General features: G+C 39.8%; 1 pseudogene; it reads left to right on the top strand.

The window, feature by feature from the left end:
* The window catches only part of LOC147733697 (3-hydroxyisobutyrate dehydrogenase, mitochondrial-like), a 39,883-nt pseudogene extending 33,988 nt beyond the window's left edge, over positions 1-5,895 (top strand).
* Positions 5,896-23,905: the final 18,010 nt, after the last annotated feature.

The following is a 23,905-nucleotide window of genomic DNA, read 5'->3' as shown; positions in this document are numbered from 1 at the left end:
GAGGTCAGACCCGGGACCAGGGTTCAATTCCTGACGCGGCAGGGTCTGAGCCCAAGTGTCCACGGACTCGATAATTCTCACTTCGGTGCCTACTCGAATCACGGGTTCACACTCTGCAACTCTGGGCAATAGCTTGCTTAATCTCCACTATGGCCCCCGCGGAAGGATGCCTGGCTTTCACCTTGGGGATGCCCCAAGGTGAAAGCCAGGGAAAAGCCAGGACGGGTTCCCAATGCAAGCGCCGAGATGCCCAAGGGTAAGTCGGGCGCTATATAAGAACACATACATACATACAAACATACATCGCGACCGGCTGGGGTGCGGTTCCAGTACAGATTGATCCCAGCAGGAGAGGCTTATGGAGTGGGGTTCTGACTTTGACTCTTGCACTGGGCTGCCGTCTGTGCTGGGGTCTGACCCAAGGTTGAGTGATACAACATTTGCTGGACACAAATCTATGAAAGCAACAAAAAGTTTGTTCTTTGCTTCCCTGTTTTATTCTGAAGCAGCTTTATTCGGTAGATGCTCTTTGCTGCAGTTGCTTGCAGAAATAGAGGATTTAAGATTAGTAATAAGCAAAGACATTGAGCTGGTCTATCTAGATTTCAGTAGCGGTCCTCCAAATACCAGAGTCACATTTAGCTCAGGGATAATTGCAATGCTAGTGTTGGCTAACGCTGATTCCTTTAGGAAAAGAAGGATAGACGTGTTCCCAAATGTGGACCCGTTGGTGGCCCGTTTTAATCTCACAGGATAGACTGGCAGGAGCCAGGTAGTAGAATTTTCAACACAACACTACAGGTGCCATAAATCCAAAAGATATTAAAATGTTGGTAGGTAGTTCTTCAGGAAAAAGAGAGATCAATATTATAAGTCCCGATGTCCAAAGATCTATCAAATTCATAGGTGATGAAGTGATGGCCAAGTGGAGTTGGGTAGCTGGCTCCATGCTGCGGAGGTAGCCTCTTGGGTGAAATATGCTCTTCGAACCTAGAGGGTGTCGGAAATTCCAATTTTAAGGTGAACTCCTTACTAGAACACGATCCCAAAATAATTTGTCTCCAGGAAACATGGATCTGTGTGGATTTCAATTTTGAGAACTTTTTTGTATATTGTTGTGCAGCAAAACCTCCAACTAAAGGTCGCACTAGTGGTGGCCTAGCCATTTTCCTTAGCTGCACTATAAATTGCAATCCTGTAGTTCTTCACCATTCTTCCAAGTTTTGCATGGGTATGAAACTTAGGTTAGATAAAGGTACATGTGTCGAGACCGCATCACTTCTTCTGGAAAATGTGTACATTCCACCAGGGAGCGCATGTGACTTACTGGTTGAATCTAATTTTTCCTTAGTGCATAAAACCAGTATCTCTAAAGAGTGCACCCTGATACTGATGGTGGGTGATTTTAACTCTAAAATCTCGAATTGTTCCTCTATGTTTTTTTCTAACCCTTAGTTGGAGGACGTATGGTCCATCCCAAAATCCTTGGTTCCTGCCAGGTCTGATAGGTGGGGTTTATCTCTCTTGCATAACCTGAGATGCCGTGGTCTTGTGCTTCAGAATGGCAGATTCCCAGATAAGTCTCCTGCCTCTTTCACCTTTCATGGCCCATGTGGGCACTCACCCATTGACCATATGATGGTATCTTACAACTCCTTTCGTACATGCACGCAAATTTAAGGAACTGCCTACAAACGTGAGCGATCATGGAGTCCTGTCTGTAGTTGTTAACTTGGAACTAGAGTTGCTGGAACCTTGGAATCGAAGGGATGAAAGTATCACATACAATAGAACTAATGGGTGAACTTTCTGGTCCAATAAAAAACGTTCTTGTTTTAGAAGGATTGTTGAAAATGCATATTCTGGCCCTGGTCAGGATAACTCTAGTTCCAGGTTTGAGAGGATATTGGCCCTAATTAGATTGTGCGGAAGCAAAAAGCAAGTCTGTAGCACTAATCCTTTGGTGGCTATATCTTGGGCGATAAAAAAGAAATCATGAGATCAACGCCATGATAAGTGAACAATTTAAGGAGTCTTCAATGTCCAGACAAAGGGAAATAATAGATTGAAACAGGTAAGAAAAAGAAAATTGGCATTGGAGCGTAGAGGAGTGGAAGATGCAAATTGGATAACATTAAGAGAGTCTGCACAGTCTGGGACCAATCGCAAATATTGGGCTTCAATAGCTACATTTTGTGACGGCAGAACTAAGGCACAACCCATTTTGATATCTGATGTAGAATGGACCATATACATTTCTCAGTTATATGCACCAAATCCTGTGGCTGGGTGGAATTTAGACTCTGTCCCCAACTCCCCGGAGGAGAACTATTATGTCTCCACTTTGTGTCCTGAAATAGAAATCTACAATGAAAGGGCATGGTATTCAGGTGGAAGGGGTCCTGATAACCTACCAATAGCTATAGTTAAGCAGGTTGGCATTGTATGGGCACAATTCTTGTGTCTGGTTATCTCTTACTGCTATACACATGGGTTCACTCCCTCGTCCTGGAAGGGTAGTATTGTGGTCCCAATATATAAAAAGGGACCAAAAAATTACCCTGCTAGCTTCAGACAGATCGCATTGCTGGATGCGACCGGAAAACTGTTTGCCAAGAGCATACTTACCCACCTCCAAGACTGGGCCTTTGGAAACAGTTTTGTCCCAGTGGAGCAAGCCGGGTTCCGTAAACATAGTGGCACCCTTGATAATATCACTACCCTGCAAACATTAATTGACAAATACCCAAATGAGCAGGGGTATGCAGTTATATGCATCCTTTATAGATTTCTCCATGGCTTTCGACAGGGTAGACCGTGGGACACTATGAAAAAAATTGGCCAAAGTGGGAATACTCATGAACCTACTTAGATTATTTATCACATTGATTCCTCCACTTGGACTCAGGTTCTATTGGGTGGAACTCAGGGTTTGTCAAGTAAAATAGAGACCCAAATTGGGCTGAAGCAAGCGTGCCTACTGGCCCCTCTTCTCTTCTCAATTTACATTAATGATCTGCAGAGTAGGATAGGGCTTTGTAAAGGGGACCCCCCAAAACTAGGAACCATGAAGTTGAGCTGCCTGCTATATGCAGATGATGCCATTCTATTAGACTTAACTCCCATTGGACTCCAAAGACGACTCACTGAGTTAGTAAGTTGTTCAGAAGATTACTTTAAAAAAAATATATCTCAAAAAGCAAAATTATGTTTTTTAAGTATCTGGAATGCCAAGCCAGGAAAAATATGCACTGGTTCTTGTGGAAAGATAAACTTTCCGTCGAGAAGTAATACTCATATTTAGGGAGAATTTTCACAAACACGTGCTCCACTAGCAATCCCCTTAACCGATGAGGAGGTAAGGCAATCTCCCAGGCTTCTGCAATTACCAAACTTTATAAGCATTGCGGGAAAATACATTTTTCATATGTTTTTATCAGTTTATAAAATTAAAATACCTACAGCATTGAGTTATAGCTGTGAACAGTAGATGCCAAGCAGTGTGATGTCTTTGAGAAAGTAGAGGGGTGTATTTGGCACCAAATGTGTAATTTGAATCACGCAGCACCATAGTGGCGATTCAGATCGAAGTTTAGCTATTCAACACTGACCTGTTCTTTGTGGCTGCATGCTTAAGATGGAGCAATGCACTATTGAACAGTTTTGAGAACCCCTTACGGGTAGCAATGCGTGAGGAAAGTTTTGACACCATGAAGGAAAAAAGTATATTTTTTAGGAATTTCCAGAAAGCCTTAAAATTGTACGATTTTGAGTCTGTTAGAACTGGTGTTCTTCTTAAAAAAGTTTTGAAATCTAGAATAAAAAAAACTATTTACGACGTATCACGCAAAAGAGATACAGCACTGTGCGCAGAACATCGCAATAATGACCTTATAAAAAGCCTCACCCTTACCTTATATGGAAACTCCACGGGGTGCGCAGAATAACCTGCTGCTCCGGTTGAATTTACTTCCCTTAAGAATTGTAATGGGAGCTTGGGAGGGTCTTGCTAGGAAGGAAAGACTTTGTCACTTATGTGGTACTTGTGTACAGGACTTGTATCACGTCCTATTTGCTTGTACGAGATGGAGAAGTGTGGCTCACTGGTTAGAGCGGCAAACTCTGAAGCAGAGATCAGGCCTGGGACCAAGGTTCAAGTCCCGACGCAGCAGGGTCTTGGGCTCAATGTCCGCGGATTTGATCATTCTTGCCTCAGCGCCAACTCTAATCATGGGTCCCATGCTGCAACTCTGGGCAATAGCTTGCTTATTCTCCACAACGGCCTCCACAACACTGGGATGCCTGGCTACACCTTGGGGGTGCCCAGGAGGGGCATCTCACAGGGAGCGCCAGGAAGGGTTCCACAGCGTTATACAGCGCCGGGACACCCCGTTGGGGCAGCTGTGCGCTTTACAAAATACACTACATTTACATTTACGACACTAAAACCTTTATATCGTAGATATTTAAGACCTTTTTTTCCTAAAGTACAATATTTTCACAGCCGAGGAGGCCCGTAACTGTGTTCTGCCCTCTCCCCCGAAACCCCCTCTAAACAGGTCTGTTTTAAAAATGTTCATTTTTTTAAACAATTCTTAAATATATACTAGCGGAGAAACCTGTTTGCCTCGTTTAACCGTAGAAGGCCATAAAGGTTCCCTTTAGTTTGAATCCTCATGAATTTTACAGGTAGGGTTTCTGGCTAGCCTTTAACAGAGGGTTGTAATTGTTAAAGTGTTATTGCTATAATATGTCTGTTATTCATTTTGTCATGGTTGCATCTGAAAAGGGTTTTCTTTTTGTTCTTTGTTTCTAATATGGATGCTATAGTTACACTTTGATTCCTCCTATGCTGCTGTAGTCATGCACAATTGTATATCAATTAATCCAAGATTTTGATATTTGAGCACTTGCATTTTCATGTTTCCCTCTATGCTGCTAGCTATTGTGTGCTGCTAGCTATTGTGTGCTATAAGTGCGTCCTTGCTCCTTGATTCTTTGTATACAGCTACAGTCAAATACAATTGTATATCTATCAATCCATGTTTTTAATATCTGAGCACGAGCACTTTCTCGTTTTCTTGTATGCTGCTTCTTATTGTACTCTGAAGCCAGAATTTCTTATTTATTTATTATTTTTCTATATTTTAACTCTAATTCTGCCCCGCTAGCTTTGTATTTGAAAGGACTCTGTAATCCGAATTCGTGTCTACATTGCTTCTCCTTGTTTTTATTGTGTAATGATAAATCTTTTTTTATTTTACGAAAAAAAATCCTTCCTCTCTAATGTGTTGGTTGTATTGATAACTTGGATATATGTTTTATGTGGAACTCTCCAGAGTTACAAATCATAATAAAATAATTGAAATTGATGATACTGTTTCTGGGGGAGTTGCAGCTGGAAACCTTACATTTATAGTTGGTCGGGCTGAGCAGGAGTTTTATGCTGCTTAGCAACTATTGAGCTGCATGGGAGTGAATGCGTCTATTGCGGATAAGTTGAAACTGGACAACATCTAGAACAACATGCTGTTAGCCATTGTATGACTGGAACAGCGGAAGCAATGAAACTCGGTTTCAGGTTAGGGAGTAACCCAAAGCTCTTGTCCAAAATTCTGAACATGAGCTCAGGTCATTGCTGGTCAAGTGACACCTATAATCCTGTTGCAGGCATGATGAAAGGGTTCCCTCCAGCAATAATTCCCAAAGTGGCTTTGGGACAATGCGGATGGCTAAGGACCTAGGCTTGGCACACAACTCTAACACCAACACTAAAATAGCAATGTATTTGGCCTTCGTAGCACAGCAGATATACAGAAATATGTGCGCCAAGTGCTATTTCCAGAAGGATTTTACAGCTATTTCCAGTTTTTATGTGAAGCAAAGAATTTGTAAGCGTTTTTTTTCTGAAAGACACTGTTAGACCTAGAATCTTTGCCTCCTTTTGGGACCCTCCTCAATGCCTATAAAAAGGCTTAGGGTTTTATAGTAAGACCCATGTGTCTTCATCACAGCTAAAATAATATTTTTCTATTTGTTAATGTCACTATAAATGGTACGTGGTGACAATTGTGAAAGACTCAGTCTTGAATTGTTGCAAATGCACCTATCATATTCTTTGAAATAACAATGAAAGGACTAGGAATGATATGTCAAAATGATTGTCCTTTTTTGTTTACGAACGTGTTTTCCCTCCACTTTATAATATGGTAGCCACTCACAACTGGTTGAATCATGGACAAAAATGTGAAAAATCGAAGACCACCCTATTTGGTGTATTTTTAGCCACATGTATTTTATGTGATCATTACAAAATAGTCCAATTATTTGGGGGTGGTCAGTTAAGGTGCAGTATATATATAAGCATTTCTCTTACTAGCCTTATTTTCTTAAGTTGCCTCCTTAAGGGGGACATAAATTTTTCCCTTCTATTTTATGGAGAAAATGTCAACATTAATAAAGAAATATTAGAAAAGAATATCGAATTACATAGACACTTTACCTACTGTTTCTCCTATCTCCTGACCACTGTGCACTTGTAATACAGAGGGATGTTTTACCCTACATCTTTTTACCTTACATCTTATAAGGGAGAGTCGATACCAAGACGCCACCCATGCCCTCCGCTGACGGAATAATAGGACTCGATTTACAGAACCTCAGAGCAGATGAGCTGAGTGCCGAAACCTTAAAATAGGAGCTTGCCTTATTTTCTACGTTTGGACATCAGCGGCATTTCTGAGCTTCCCTCTGATGTCAGGGCTGTCAGACGGTGTTGTGCAGTCTAGCTCTTCTGTTTCCCACATTATCACATGACCCAATGGTGTCAACCACTTCAGCTGATACCGGTTTTCCTTTCACCAGCAGGAGGTTCCGGCGCTGCTCTTTTTCCTCTCTCTCTAACTTTTGTTTCTGCAGTACATTGACAATCACTTGCAGTGCTACTGTTTCCCTTATTGTCCCGTGATTCTAGTCTCTGCAGTTTGCTGCATTAGGTAGTGTCTGTCATTTAGAGCTGCCTGCTCCACCAAGCTCACTATTGTGGGGTGCAACCCTGCCTAGTGCTGCACGGCGCGCTTGCTCACTCTACAGCAGCCCCACTTGTTTCATAATGTATTGCCTCTTTCTGCTCTCCCACCTGCTCCTTTTGATGTCCTCCTCTCCTTTTGCATTCCACCAGCCCCCCCCTACCCAATATTTCCTCCTCCTTCCCTACGGTTGCTCTATTTGCACCCCTTTCACTCACCACACACATGGGCAGCACACATAGAGGGTGTAACACAACATGCTGGTTAAAGGAGAGGGGTCCTCAGCATTTCCCTTTCATTGCTCTGGGTGCTTAGGCTATGAATACCGATGCAAGCACCACCGTTTGTTAGTAAAGGGTAAAATGTCATTAGAGGAGACGGGGAAGATCATTCAGGAGTGGTGACACAAGGGGTTGGGTCACTATGCCAGTGTCAATGCGTGGCTAGAGAGCACAATACCCTGGATTTTAGCATTTGGCAGGCCTTTCACAGAGCAGGATCTGCTTATAAAAATATTCAGTGCAAATGCATGTTTAACACATCACTTATCCTTGATAATCACATTTGTTTTAAAATAATTCAATTAAATGATTCAGTTTAGAATGTGTGCTGTGTTTGCTTTTTGCATTCTGTAGTACATCCTAAGACTGCTCCCAACTGCTTGTACCCTCAGCCACCAGGTATCTCTTTCAGTGCTTGTGTATGTTGCTCAGGCTGTTGTGTATCGTTTTAGATTACGTAGGAATTTCCCGATTAATGCCCTTATATAGGTATAATTCACATTGCTCTTATATAGGCATAGAAATCCAGTCCTTATTTAGGCATAGTCCATGCTACCCAAATACAGGCATGGCTACATCCATCCGTTCATCTACGTCACAACGAGTTCTTGGAAAACCAGACTATTAAGCCGATAGGGTCTTCCCCTTGCTTGTATATTGATTACTCCAAGAACTCATTTATTATGCATGAACATCTATTCCTTAGGGGTTCATTCATGACGTTCATATGCCCGACTTTTACGTCAATATCGGCATTCCTAAACACCTTCAAGGTATAAATATACCTTCACTTGCTATGCACGACGCAGCTCACCACAGCAAGTACCGAAGGAAGCCAACTCCCCAGCTGACGCACTGACTAGATGCTGTCATCCTCCTGCAGAGAATCCAGCTCCAGTGTTTCTGACTCCCCTTGTGGGGTGTTGGGAAATCGAGTCCCAGGAAAGAGATACAAACCTCTCTCATTCTAAGGTATGGAGCTGATTAGAACCTAGAGAAACCTTTGGCAAATCTTGGCAAAAATTAACTTATGCTAAAGCAGCACCTACTTCTTCCCTCGTACTAGACCTAGGTTAGGTACACTGGGGTAGGCGTATTTTAGAAGCACCAGTTGAGTATTTTAGCCTAAGTTATTTATGTATGTATTTTTATATATATCATAACAACAGACAATGCTATTATAGTATTACTTTAAATTACTGTTTACGCTGTACGTATTATACTTTACATTCTGTCTAAGGATTGTAGCAGTTCATAGCTCTTGCATGAGAAATAACACTGTTCAATAAACCCCTTTTATTGAAACGCCCGTCTCTCTATTTCTATGCAACTCTGTAGAAATGAAGCATGCACGATTGACTGAGTTAAATAGTTATCTATTATTTCCGCGACTCTGAAGGTATTGTTCTGATTCTAGGGGAAATAAAGTTGTCATGTTTTTGCGGTTGTCAGCGACTAATCCCTTCTTGTTTATTCAAGAAAGTCACCTCTGAGTTAGCTGGCACACACACAATTAAGTTTAATATACTCGATAGAGACATACAGACCTCAGTCCTATGTCAAATCTATAGTGTATGTTATTCCAATAAGCAGAGCCTATTAGGGATATAGGAATTACACTACAATGCTAGATCACCCATGACAGAGAACCCTCATGTTTAATGCTGGAAAAATGAAGGAAAGCTAGGGTTAATTGGAGTACCGCTCTAGCATTGAGTTCTGCTGCCTTAGAATATTGCACTTATTGCAACAAAAATACTAAAATGTTATGGTTCTCTATGGTCCTATTGAAAATTAGTAGTTAAAATCATTTGAGCAAGTTCTTCACAATCCATGTGTAGAATACACTAATTATTCGTAATACTGTATGTCCGATTGTTGTCCTGTAAGCATCATACTGGGTTTTACCACTTATTTAGATCAGAAGTTTAAATGAGGCTTAAAAAGAGGCAGAGCCTGACCACAGGCAGCTGCGCTTTTGTAAATACCACACCACTAGTTATGCCACCTTACTGCTTGATGACACCGAGATCCGCCAACACACAAATCAACACAACCCAGCATATTTACACTCCACATAATACCACTCAGCACTACATAATTCAACACCACATAATAACACTCAACGCACTACCACATAATTATACACCACATAAATCAAAATATACCACATAGAAACAATTCACATAAAAACACTTCATTGCCACATAACCTCATTAGCATATTTTCACTCCATCCCACAATGTTCCATGCCACACAATTCAACTCAACACATTTCTATTTCACACCACATAATTTGACAACAAACCACATAATTCTAATCAACAGCACAATAATATAAACTACATACATCCAATACGGATCTCATAATCACACATCATACCACAAAATTCTACAAAACACCATATATTTAATCTCCACTACATAACATTACATACTACTCCACAACACAAACTAACATAGCACATGATTACACCCCATAGTACACAACGCCACTGAGCATACCTACAATATCCTCAGATACACCACAATTACTATCCACATAATTCAACTACACATCATGGTACATACCACTACACAAATCCACTCTACACCACACAATTCCATGCCACACAATTCAACAACTAACAATTTCAAAACAGTAACATAATTCCACTATACACCACATACATCCACTACACTCCATAACACACAGGTAAAACACATTTGCATTTACAACACCAATCAACTTGACACATTTCCAATGCACACCACCTAATTCAACACCAAACCACATAATACAACACTCAACAGCACAATTACACAAAATACATCCAATCCACACCACGCAATTTCACATTGTGCCACAAAACAGTACACCAATAATTAACCTCCACTACATACCACTCCACAACACAAAATTTAATTCTACATAATTACACTCCATAACACACAATCCCACTCCAAATATTTCCACTCCCCTCAATACCACATCATTACTATCCACATATTTCCACAGCGGTATACACCCGTTACAACGCATCTTTTACTCCGCACTACCATTACAACGCGACTTTTACAACGCATACCATTACAACGCATTGCGCTGGGGGGCGCTCTAGGGTAGGGAATAAGTATAATTTACTATCCAACACCTTCCCTAGGGTCCACGGGGACTGGAGTTAGAATAGTAAATTATACTTACCACTATCCAGCACCTCAAAGCGCTATGCGTTGTAATGGTATGCGTTGTAATGGTCGCGTTGTAACGGTAGGTAGTTGTAATAGTATGCGTTGTAACGTCATACATCCTTCCACAGCACACCACGCTACATAATTCCACTGCACACATCCACTCCACTCCACACAATTCCATGCCACACAATTACACAACTAACTAATTAATCCAACCCACATAATTCCACCACACACCACATGCATACACTCCGTAACACATAAATAAAAGACTGCAATTTACAATGGCAATACCGCTAACTTAAACAAATGCAAGACTGATTGCATTTCCAATGCTTGTTTAATACTATGACAGATTAATAGTGACACTCTTTTCTTAGAACAGTTATGTTCCGTAATCTTCCAGCACCTGTAATTGGAAAATGAATAGCAGGACTATCTACAAATTTAAACAGACGTACAATTTCATTTCTTTGTGTCACATATTGGCGAGGTAGAATGGCATTAAACTTCAATATAGAAAGACATTTGAATTAACTGCATACATTTTAAAAAAAGTACTTGAATAATGTAAACAATAACTTCCTTTTACCTTGAAAAAAATATCTTTTACGTTATGATGAATGCTCCAGAAGAGGGCTACAAAACTATCAGCGATTCGATCGTATAGGTAATCCTGGTCTTCCTTGCTAGGCTAGAAATAATTAATTACACATGCATCATTGAGAGCAGACATCTAATTGTAATCATTTGTATAGATTTTGAATAGAAAACTTTCAGCAACATGTTTCTGATGTAGCGCTGGTCTGGAGTAATCAGGCATAAATAAAAAGTGTGAAAAAAAATTGCTGAATATTCAGAATACACAGCTAAAATATAAAAAAATATTTTAACGTGAAGTTCAGAGTGTTGCCTGATGTAGGGGTCTTAGATATTTAAGCTCTTAAGCTATCATTTCTTGTTTCTGGAGTGAAATGATTAATTGAACATGTTGAGTAAAGTCACTTCGAGAATGTATTGTATTTATATTAAAATTCATTATAATAGTTTCATGATATAAAAACTGATAACAGTTAATAATAAATCACATTTACAAATATAAACAGACATGATTAATTTGAACAACATCAAATATATCACAACAAATTATTCAAAATTATTTCCTTAGTTTGAAAGATATAAATATTTACCCACACACCCAGTGCCTCTATTTATGTGACAATATTTTGGAGCTGAACCAATGGCTCCAAGCCAGATGCCCAAAAGATAAAAAGAATTCTTTTTACATACGATAATTAGGTTTTGTTTCATGTTCAATTGCAACTGCATGGATTTTGGGAATAATCTGATAGATACACCATTATACTAAAAAGAATAAAGATAAAAACAGTTCTTTCTACTTTGTGTTAGGCGCATGCCCGTTTCTCCTGGGCACACAGCACCACCTCTGAGTCAGTCCCATACACTGTGAGTTGTACGGATGACCTAGTCAACAAAATTATTTGACTATTCATCACTACTTAGGGCTGATTCTGATGCGGTTAGGAAATCTTCCTGATCTAATCGGTTTGGAAATGTTTTCCCGACTGACTCGGCTCGGGAGAGTCCGACCGACCGAGTATGATGCATCTGGATGCTTCCAGATACGATTTGGTTGGACTCCCATTAACTTCTATGGAAGCCTATGTTTCTTACCGCATCATAATCTGGCCCTTTGTCGGGAAGACCTGTTCCTGATCAAATTTGGAAGGACCAAATGCCGTTAGGAGGCCTTCCTAAAAAGATCATAATCGGGCCCTAGGTGGGAATGCTTTCCCAACCGGATCGGAATCAGGGTCTAAGGAGAAACACCACAACATGTGTACCTACAAAAGTTGTAGAAATGAAGAAATGTAAGAGATTAAAGAAAAGATTTTGCACCTAATTAAATGCTCAGGTACTGTTATAAGATTTACAGCAGGAGGACTGCCACATTTGGAATCGAATCAGTTAGCCGACCAACTGGATACTGAAATATGCATGCTATAAACACAATGATAATTCCCGACTTGTGTATACACAGTATGTATGAAGAAGGGCACATAAAATGTTAACAATACCAAGAACTATGCATTCAAAGGCTCCCCTGTAGAGGAACATAGCCATTTTACCAGGCGGAAAAGAAATTGATTGGCCACTATGGAAAGAAAAGGGCATACAACACATATATGATCTCCTAAAAGCTCATTCTTCATCAAAAAGATACATGGAAAGAACACAAAGGGGCAATATCAAGAATATATTCAAACCAAATTGACAATATTTTCTCTTGAAAAGCTCTTCCGCCTTGCGAAACTGGTGTAGAGAATATGAATGACAACAGAATTTCTAGGAAGAAACTATTATTATTGCCCATCTTTTCTTTTACTGCAAAAAAAGTATAGTCTTCAACGGTGTATCTAGTGGGATTAGCAGTAACTGTTTGCGGTAAAGAAAAATGCTGGAGTCAGATTTATTGAGTGATACGTTTATTTCACTACAGCAATGTCAGCCTCACGATCACGGGCGGAGTGATGGTTCTAACCGTCCTTAACAGAATACTGAATTCACAATAGCATTCCACAAGAAGTGCTGCAAGCCTACAAGCTGTGTAGCGAGCGTGTGTGAAGTCCTGAATACTACATTCACTTTTCTTTTTAAACAAAACTAAGCAAACAGGTAACAAAAAGAAATGAGCAAAGAATAAATATACATATATAATAAAATAAACATAATCATAAATACTTCCCCTTATACAGCTATGCAGTCTAAAAATGACATTGAAACCAATAACAAAATGAAATCAAGACAGCAACAGTATAATAATAATAATTATAATAACACTGTGATTTATTAAGCGCGACAGCGACCCCCAACACAGGGGTGTCCCGGCGCTAAAAACACTAGGTAGATAGGCGTCAGAGGCAAGAGTGCGTATTTTAGGTCTACAATGTCTTGAAAAGCCATGTCTTCAAGGGTTTTCTTCAAACAGAATTCTGACTTGGCACTTCGGAGAGTGGCTGGGAGGGTGTTCCACAATACGGCTGTTTTTACCGTGAATGCTCTTCCACCCAGTCGTGCTTTCTCAAAGCGCGGAGTCTGCAGCCAGTTGAAGGAGTTAGAACGCAACACCCGGTTTTGTTTGTAGGGGCAGAGTCTTTCCTTCAGATACTTCGGGCAGTTTCCATTTAGAGCCCGATAGGCCATTGTCATGGCCTTAAATATGATTCTTTTTGCTACTGGTAACCAGTGGAGTTTGTGTAAATGCGGAGATACATGTTGTCGGAATGGAATCCGGCAAACCAGTCTTGCAGTCGCATTTTGAATCATTTGAAGGCGATGGATAGCATATTTAGGAAGGCCAAGGTACAACGCAGTAGCATAATCTAACCTTGATGTAACTGTAGCGTGTACAACTGTTTTGCTGCAATCTTCCGGTAACAGGTGCAGGATTTTCTGGAGATTTTTTAACTTACTAAAACAGGTCGCAGAGATTTGCTGTATTTGGGCAGAGAAGGTCAGATTTGCTTCTCATTTCACTCCTAGGTTTCGAATCATAGTGGCTAGGGATGGAGGAGTGCCCATTTCAGATGGCCACCAAAGCTCTGACTCGGGCACATTACCTTGCCAAAAAAGCAGAACCTCTGTTTTTTCTGCCTTTAGCTTTAGTTTATTAGAATTCATCCATATAGCTATATCGCGTAAGCACCCCTTGAAATTTTTTAAACCATCCACGGTCTGCTCTTTAAAGGAAAATAACAGCTGGGTGTCGTCAGCATAGGAAATAGCCTTCACCCCAAAGTTGGCAATCAGAGAAAACAGAGGAGCTAGGTAAAGGTTAAAAAGTAAAGGGCTAAGTGCTGAGCCCTGGGGTACCCCACACAAGAGTTGATTCGGTTGGGATTCATATGGCGTGAGGGCGACTTTCTGAGTGCGTCCACTCAAATAGGAGGTCAACCATGTGAAAACATTTCCCTCCAGTCCGGCTTCTGGTATAAAGTAAAAATATTGAGTTTTTATTATCGACTAGACATAATATTGAATCAAAAATATAGAATGGACATAATATCGACTAGACATAATATAGACAACAAAAATATCGAATTTAAGGTAAGTTAATATTAATTTTTAATTTTTGTGTAATATAATTCTGTAGCGGGTTGTGGGTTTATAGGGAATATGGTGGGAAGTAATTTAATTATAATTAATGAAAAATGATATTTTATTTATTGGTATTTATTTAGAATTAATTGTTAATTAATTATTAATTGGTAATTATTTAAAATATAATTGGTAATTAATTTTAATTGATTAATTATTAAATATGTTAATTTTAGTGATTTATTTTCTGTAGCGGGTTTTGGGTTTATAGGGGAATAGGGTGGGAAATAATTTAATTATAATTAAATATGTTATTTTATTTATTAGTATTTATTTAGAATTAATTGTTAATTAATTATTAATTGGTAATTAATTAAAATATAATTGGCAATTAATTTTAATTGATTAATTGATAAGTATGTTAATTTTAGTAATTTATTTTCTGTAGTGGGTTGTGTGTTTATAGGGGAATAGCTTGGGAAGTAATTTAATTGTAAGTAATTACATTTTTTAAATATTTTTTGTGTCTACATTTTATTTATTTTTATATTGTAAATTAATGTATTGGTAATTGGTAAATAATTAGTATTAGTAGGTAATTTTTATTATTAGTTCATTTTTATTTGTAATTTTAATTGATTAATTAATGTATTTACATTTTTTTTAAAATATATTAATTATTTTGTAGTTGGTATTAATATTTATGTTATTTATATTTATATATGAAGTATTTACTTTCCATACTATTGCACTCACTGGAGTGGGGATAGCAATTTTTACCCCTACGCTATCCAACGCTTTCCCTACTGTTGCACTCACTGGAGTGGGAATAGTAATTTTTTCCCCTACGCTATCCAACGCTTTCCCTACTGTTGCACTCTGTGGCGTGGGAATAGTAATTTTTACCCCTATGCTATCCAACGCTTTCCCTACTGTTGCACTCTCTGGAGTACGAATAGTAATTTTTACCCTTACGCTATCCAACGCTTTTCCTACTGTTGCACTCACTGGAGTGGGATTAGAAATTTTTACCCCTACGCTATCCAACGCTTTCCCTATTGTTGCACTCTCTGGAGTTGGAATAGTAATTTTTACCCCTACGCTATCCAACGCTTTCCCTACTGTTGCACTCACTTGAGTGGGAATAGTAATTTTTATCTCTACGCTATCCAACGCTTTCTCTACTGTTGCACTTTTTGGAGTAGGAATAGTAATTGTTATCCCTACGCTATCCAACGCTTTTCCTACTGATGCACTCTCTGGATTTGGTATAGTAATTTTTACCCCTAAGCTATCCAACGCTTTCCCTACTGTTGCACTCACTGGAGTGGGAATAGTAGTTTTTATCCCTACACTATCCAATGCTTTCCCTACTGTTTTACTCTCTGGAGTTGGAATAGCAATTTTGACCCCTATGCTATCCAACGCTTTCCCTACTGTTGCGCTCACTGGAGTGGGAATAGTAATTTTTTACCTTACGCTATCCAATGCTTTCCCTACTGTTGCACTCTCTGGAGTGGGAATAGTAATTTTTACCCCTACGCTATCCAACGCTTTCCCTACTGTTGCACCCTCTGGAGTGTGAATAGTAAATTTAACCCTCTCGCTATTCTATGGAAAAAATTGTGTAATAGTGTATGGGTTTTGTTAATAATATGTATATATATATACATATATATAAATATGTTTTAATTTTGTTTTTTAAAGTTACATTAATTATTTATTAATTTTGAGTTTATTTAAGTATTTTAAGCATGTTTAAATTAATTATATTTATTATTATATTACTTTTAAGATATTTAAAAAATTCGATATTTTGCCTGTATATATTTTTTCCTATCGATATTTTGGAGTCGATATTTTTGTACTTACCTGTTTGTAGATAGGAAATCGATATTCTGGCATTCTATATTTTTACCTCGATATTTTGGCAAGTCGATATTTTGACTTTCGATATTCTGTCAGTGATCCTCGGCTTCTTTTAGGCGCTCACCAAGGATAGAATGGCCAACAGTATCAAAAGCTGATGACAGATCCAGGAGCACCACCAGCGTCCGTGCTCCTGAATCCAGTGACCATCTAATCGACTCTCCCACCTCCAACAGCGCAGACTCTGTGATAAACCCTGCTTGAAAGCCTGATTGAGTATCATGCAAAATCACATTCTGCTCAATGAAGCTCGTCAATTGACGTTGAAAAGTTTTTCCAGCATTTTTCCTGGAGCAGGTAGAAGAGAAATAGGACACAGGTTTTTTAAATCGCCCGGGTCTCCATTTTTTCCATTTTTTCAGTGGGAGAAGTGTTGCATGCTTCCATTTATCTAGAAAGATGCCAGTTTTCAAGGAGGTGTTCCAAATATGTAGCAACCCATCCACCAACGAGGGTGCTAGCACCTTCCATAATTTGGGCGGGCATGGCTAATCTGGGGCTCCCGAATGGCATCTCTGAATTTCAATTTGAGCATCCTGTGGCATAATAGGAGAAAGTTCGCTAAGCCTAAGTAGGTCCCACCGGAGTGGAGATTTATCCTCTTTCACAGTGGCTTCTGGGGCCCGAAACGACTCATAGACCTTTACGATCTTGTTGTTAACCTCTTCGCTGCTGATGACGAGCTGAGCTGAGCTCGTCATCAGCTACGGCGCTCGTATGCTGATGACGAGCTGAGCTCGTCATGTAACGCAGCTTTTTGAAAATTGACTCACACAGCGGGAAAAGCCGCCGCAGCGATGCGGTTAAAATAGTTCGCAATTCTATCGCACAGGGCTGGGGATGAAGTAACTTCTATCTCCAGTACCCGGGGCTTAAAAAAGAATTGAACAACCTTAAAGATCTCACTGCTCTACTGCTTAGCATTTCGGATGCTTGACGCAATATAATTTTGTCTAGCTGTTTTTAACTCCTTATGAAACACTTTTAAGGCTTCTTTATAGTTTGCTTTCATTTTTTCACAGTAACTCAGCCTCCATTTGCATTCCAACTTCTGGCACCTACTCTTGTGCTCCCTAAGGGCTTTAGAGAACCACGGGGCAGTGGGAGATAGCCTTCTCCTAATACAGCTTTGTAGGCTTAAGTTGACAAACAACTATAGTCAATATGAGATACAGATAACAAGCTTACAAAACAAGAACATTTCTATTATCTTTGCTAAAGCAAATTATAAAATCTGAAGAATTCATCTCTACCTAACCAATATTCTATGTTGGCATACACTCCTCAGTACAGGCAAAGATTCAATATGAACACTTTGGGAAACATCATGTACACTGCCTTTCTGTGCTTGGAACTGCTTTACTGCAGTATCTTGACCAGCATTAGAATATGAACTATACTGTAGGAGAAAGACCTTAACAATTCAAGATCAATTCCACCAATGACCACATTCCACACAGACAGCTTTGCACCAAACCCTGTGAACTTTTATTGGTGTGGTAAATTTTGAATCTCCTTTTTCTGTACCTGGGAACCAATATTTATTCTCACATGGGCACCACCAACAATGGGTTTGTCCAAAATGTTTTCCCTAGTATCATAATAGATTTTCTGTTTATGCTGAGCAAAGGACACATTCTTCCTCACCAGAGCATCCTTGCTTTCCACATCTACCTTTTGTTTCAACCATCTTGACATCCTTGCAGGCCTGATATCAGCAGCAGGTTTCCTGCCCATCAGAAGCTCAAAAGAGAAACCAAAGTAGAGGACTAAGGTGTAGTCCTTTAAAACCACAACATGGTTTGGATAGCCATACTGACAACACACATGGTGTGCAATGCCAACATACACACTCACTAAACACTGTTCATACTCTCAACAAGTCCATTCATTTAAGAGTGGTATAGTGGGCTTCTGAGATGTTTAATGCTGCTAGCATCAAAAAATTCATGTACTGCAGGGACGACAAATTGAACACCAGTATCTGAAACTAAACACTCAAGGAAACCCCTCTCATACAAACATCCTCTTAACATGTTATCACTGTTTTAGAATCAGGTTTCCCAATGAATCTTACTTCTGGCCATTTTGTGTAATAATCAATAAGCACCAAACCTAGAATGAGAAGGAAGAGAATTAAAAGGCCCCATCAAGTCAAATCCAAGTTTTAACCATGGTCCAGAAGAAAGTTCAATGGGAGTTAAGGGAGGAGTGGTTGTTTTCAATGCCTTGTCGCTGGTGGAATACACAACACGATCTTTGACAAACATGTCAATTTCTTTGTCCGTTTGTGGTCTCCGGAAGGTGGACCATGACACACATTTTGTAAAAGTGGCTCCCAAAAGCCGCTCATGGGCTTATTCCAAAATGTATGTTCTCATAGTGACAGGGAGCAAAGGTTTGTCTAGTCTCATAACCAACCCATCTAGCACAATTCTTGGGACAGTTCTTAAGCTACTTTACTGAAGGATTGCATACTTGGCTCCAAAATGTATTTCTTTGGCCAACCTTCCTTGATAAACTTAGAAACTTCACCCAACACCACATCATCATGAGTGCTTGCCTTCCACTCCCATTCAGGAAATGGTCCCCCTTTACCCAGTTCAACTGAGGCTAACAAGCAACTGTCATCCACAAGGTAATATAATTCAGCACCCACTGTGTTAGATTTGATAGGAAAAAGTGAGAAAGATAATCAGCTTTCCCATTTGTCCCTCCTGGTATATGCTCCAAATCAAATCAATCCGGCAGAAAATCTTGCAATTCTAATAGCTTGTGATCAGTTTGAAGCACAAGTAGGTGAAAACCTTGTCAATAACACACTTGCACGGCAATATTTCTTTCTCTATGACTGAGTAGTGATGTTCTAGATCACGAAGAACCCTTGAGGTAAAACCAATTGCATTTTCTACATTTCCTGCTCTTCGGGTAAGAATAGCATCCAGGCCTACATTGCTAGCTTCAAATGCAGGCACACACTTGAGTGAAGAATCATATTGTCTGAGAATCCTAACATTTGTCAATTGAAACTTGATCTATTCAAAAGCTACCACACAGGACTCACTCCAACAAAACTCCACCACTCTCTTACGGAGATTTGGGCTAGGTCTAACCTTAGATGTAAAATTCTTGATAAACTGCGAGTAAAATTCAGATACCCTAGAAAACCTTAAAGACCACTCTTGTGCAAGGGTGGGGGTGCTTGCAAAATAGCATTGATTAGCCGTGGATTGGGACTAATGCCAGAGCTCGAGATCACATGGACTAGGTGCTCAACACAATTTTTCAAAAACTCACACTTCTCTCTTTTAACACAACTCTAAATTCGTGGAAGAGTGAAAACACTTGAGTGTGTCTTTATGTGTCTTGCGATCATGAGCAAATATCAAACACATCATCCTGGAGAATAGCCACATTTTTTACTTCTTTGAGAAGTGTCACCATCACTCTCTGGAAAACTGAAGCTGCTGATGCCGAACCAAATTCCATCCGACAGTATTGGTAAGCACCCCATGGTGAGACAAACAATGTATAATCATGGGACTCTGGTTCCAACGCCAACAATTTTGTGATATATTGAAGTTAAATCTAGTTTGGAAAAAGTGTAGCTCCTACAACCCAAAAAATCTTCTCATTGATTTTAGCAAGAGCATGCGAATCAACCCAAATCTGTTTGTCAAGAGCAAGAAGGTCAGCACAAACTCACAACTCCCCATTCCTCTTGCATGTGACTACAATTGGAGATAACCACAGTGAATCCTCAGCTTGTTCAATAATCCCTTTTTTCGCCAACATTTCTAGTTTCTTCTCAGGATCATTACTCATTCTGAGAGGCACTCCTCTGAATTTATGTTTTATAGGGATAGCACCCTCCTTAACCTTAATTGTGCACTTGAATCCTTTGTTCTTTCCATGTTCACTGGCGAAGACTCTGGAATAAAGTTTTAACAAATGCTCAACTACTTTAGAGTCTCTTATGACCACAACTTGTCCTCTGATCCCGGGCTTCAACACCATACCAAACAAACCTTGGTGAGACCAACCCAGGGTATTTAGTCCCTTGACTGCTACATAAATTTTGCCCTGAATTAATCTCTCTTTGAAACACATTACAACTTCAAAGTAGCCTAACAAATCGATTTTCTGTCATTTGTAGGATGCTGGTGAGCGATCAGGCGGCAATAGTGTTTTGTCGTCCCAGATAGCATGGACCAACTCTTTAGTAATCATGGTAATGCAGGCACCAGAGTCAACACGTAAACACACTGCTTTGTCTCCCACCTTCATAACAACAGAAGTGTCAACACAATCAGAAAGGTCACCACTTTTGGATTCATTATGACCCACTACTAGAACCATATCTTGCATTTCAGAAAAAAGATCTTTAGGCAATTTTCCCCCTTCATCAGACACTGCTATTAACTTTAATTTTAGTATATTTGGTACGTTGGCATACTTTAGCAAAGTGCCCAATTTTGTTGCATAACCTTCAATTGAAATTCTTGGCAGGACATGGTCTCCCCTCTTCTTATGACATGGATTACCACATCTGAAACATGTATTCGTCTGATTAAAAAATGACTTGCACCATTTTCTTGTGACACTTTCATTAGATCTTACTTATCTTCCTTATAATGAATGGGATTGACCTGTTCAATTGACCTTTGACCTTTTATCTTCGGGTGCATGAACTGACTTAAAAAAGAGGTTTCTATAATTTTGGCTAGTCTAATATATCCAATGATTGAGTGAAGGGTTACCTAAGGACAGCAGCTTCTGGCATATAGTTTTATCAGTACATTGGAAAATAATAAGCTGATCACTGAAATGTTCAAACTCACAAGTTTAGTTTATTGATATTCAAATAATTAAAATTGTTACATCTTGAGTAGAACGAAAAAAGGAAATAAAAACAAAGAAAAGTCACACAATCACACAGTAGACAGAACAGTGGCGCAGCCAAGGCGGGCAGAGGGGTGTTTTTTAGGCACGAGTTTTGGGACGGCAGCCTCCACCCCCTTACTTGCAGGTGTTGCAGGGTGGCAGCTGCAGGATTCGCAAGCAGCGCTCCCCCCTACATATGGCCGCCATAGGGAGGCAAATGCAGGGGCTGCCCCGGACGGAAAAAGGTCTAATTACACCACTGAGGCAGAAAGCACTGTCCTACAAACTAAACTTGCAGTATTGTGGACCAGTATGTGCAATCAACAATGACTAAAAAAAAGTGCCGTGTGCTTTCATTGGTAAAATATGGATTTTGATGCAAGTTTATAATTCATTTTACTTTAAAATGCATATGCTTTATCTCTTTTTTTATTAAAATGTCCACCTTAACATGGAATAGTGACATGACAGGTCAGCATCAGTCAATCTTTTATGATGATTCTAGCCGCATATAATTATTCTTCATGCAGGTTTTGTCATCAATATATTCCTGCACGTCAGTGGTCATCATGGATTTTTCAGCTTTTCTGTTTCTGATTTCATGAATTATTGAAAGTGTCCAGATAACTGCCATGATTTTCCTAGTTGGCAGGTAATCTCAGCCGCCTCACATGGGATTTCAGGATTTCAGATATGCAGTTGACATGTGTTAAAGTTTCTTCTGTTTTACCGTACTATTTGCATCGTCTGTCGGCTACCCCCTTGCTTTGCCCATTCCAGTAACATCTTAGGGGGATCAGCCCAAAATGCATTCCTATAAGTGCACACTGAGTGTGAAAGGGTAGAGGCGAGCCAAGATAGTCAGAAAGTGTGCCAAGATAATAAAATTGTAATAGATTCAATAACTGGAGGGTTACCTAAGGACAACAGCTTCTGGCATATAGTTTTTTTCTAAGTGCATTGACAAATTAATTGGTTCCCAATAAGGGATGTGAAGAGGATGTGGACACAAATAGCTCTGCTCTACGGAAACTGGTGGCTGAATGTGAGTTTGAAACATTTCTGTGATTAGTTTATTAGGAATCAGTTCATTTGCCAATGCAGTGATAAAACTATACATAAGAAGTTGCTGTCCTTCCGTAACCCAGCAATTGATAAAGATGGAGAATGTGGTAAACAACAATGTCTGGAGCAATTTTTTTGCTTCCGTTTATGAGTGCTTTTTGGCAGTCGTTTATACCAAAAAGGTAATCTTCTTGAGGAAATATATGCTTAAGTCATATACACAGTGAGCTTCGGACCCATGTCTGACCATATTTGTTGCATTTAGGGTGTCGGACTGAGGAATACAACAAGTGACTGGTGGAATGCTCAAATGTATCTTACCTTTTGATGTTTAAATGTGATTGCATTGCAGCGCATCTTTTTTTGCCCACCATACCACCTCAGACAACAAACAGAAAATTGGCTGGCCGCTGTTTGGGGTGGTCAGTTGAATCGAATGAAGGAGTCAATTAAATTAATTCAAAGGACTCACTAACTCCCATAAGTGCTAAGCTGTAAATACCGAATTAGGTTGCCACTGACAGAGTCCATTCTTAATAAAGAAGAACAGAACTGACAGAGCACCTCATCCGGGTGGATCTCTTTAAATCCGATTATGAATAAGGGTCTTTCTGTCATACAACAATGTATAATTCTCACTATATTAAACCTGCAGTACACCATCTTGGTAGAGCCCTATCTTATGTCCAGTCCACAAGAAAGGCTTGTTAAACACTCGTTTTAAATTGTTAACTTGCTTTTAAATACCTCAGTTGGCTCGGTTAACCGCTCTGTGACTCCTCCTTCACCACAGCTTCCATAGCTGCTTGTTGTGGAGGGAGGATCATACTCCAAACATTCATACTTCCCAGTGGCCAGCAGGTAACTGGCATTATGGAAATTGGCACTCTAGTCTTTCACCACAATTAGTGGTCAGACTATACTTAAATTGGGCATGGCACCGATGCGACGGACACGTGCAGCGGCACACCTAAGGCACGCCTGTCTGTGCCTGTCCGCGACCTTCTGTGACCAGGGGCCAGGAACCCTGCCCAAATCACCATCCTCCCTGGAAAAGCAATCACTTACACCAATACGGAGCTTCTAACCTTAAAGGTAGCAGCCCATCCACTGTGCAAGCATGCTCTGAGAGCAGAACAGCCATTGTGTTGCTCGGTTTGTTGGTTCATGGAAGTGACTAGGGTGCCTTCCGTACAGAGATCGGATGATAGGGCTGCCCACTGCAAAGTTGTGAAAAAGGGACTAATCAATAGCAGATCCCTCCACAAGCATGCTGTGGAAATTAAACTAATAATAGAGGAAGAGGAACTGGGGGTTTTGTTTCTAACCGAAAGCTTGCTCAAGGAAAGTTCAGCCCCTGAAATGCTAGAGGCTCTACCTCCTGGCTATGAAACCTCCCGCCTTGATAGAATTGGAGCCATTGGA

Source organism: Lissotriton vulgaris, chromosome 2_1 (genome assembly GCF_964263255.1).
Source record: "Lissotriton vulgaris chromosome 2_1, aLisVul1.2, whole genome shotgun sequence".
Classification (NCBI taxonomy): Eukaryota; Metazoa; Chordata; class Amphibia; order Caudata; family Salamandridae; genus Lissotriton; species Lissotriton vulgaris.
The sequence above is the reverse complement of the archived record's forward strand: the minus strand, read 5'-3'. Positions and strand labels throughout refer to the sequence as shown.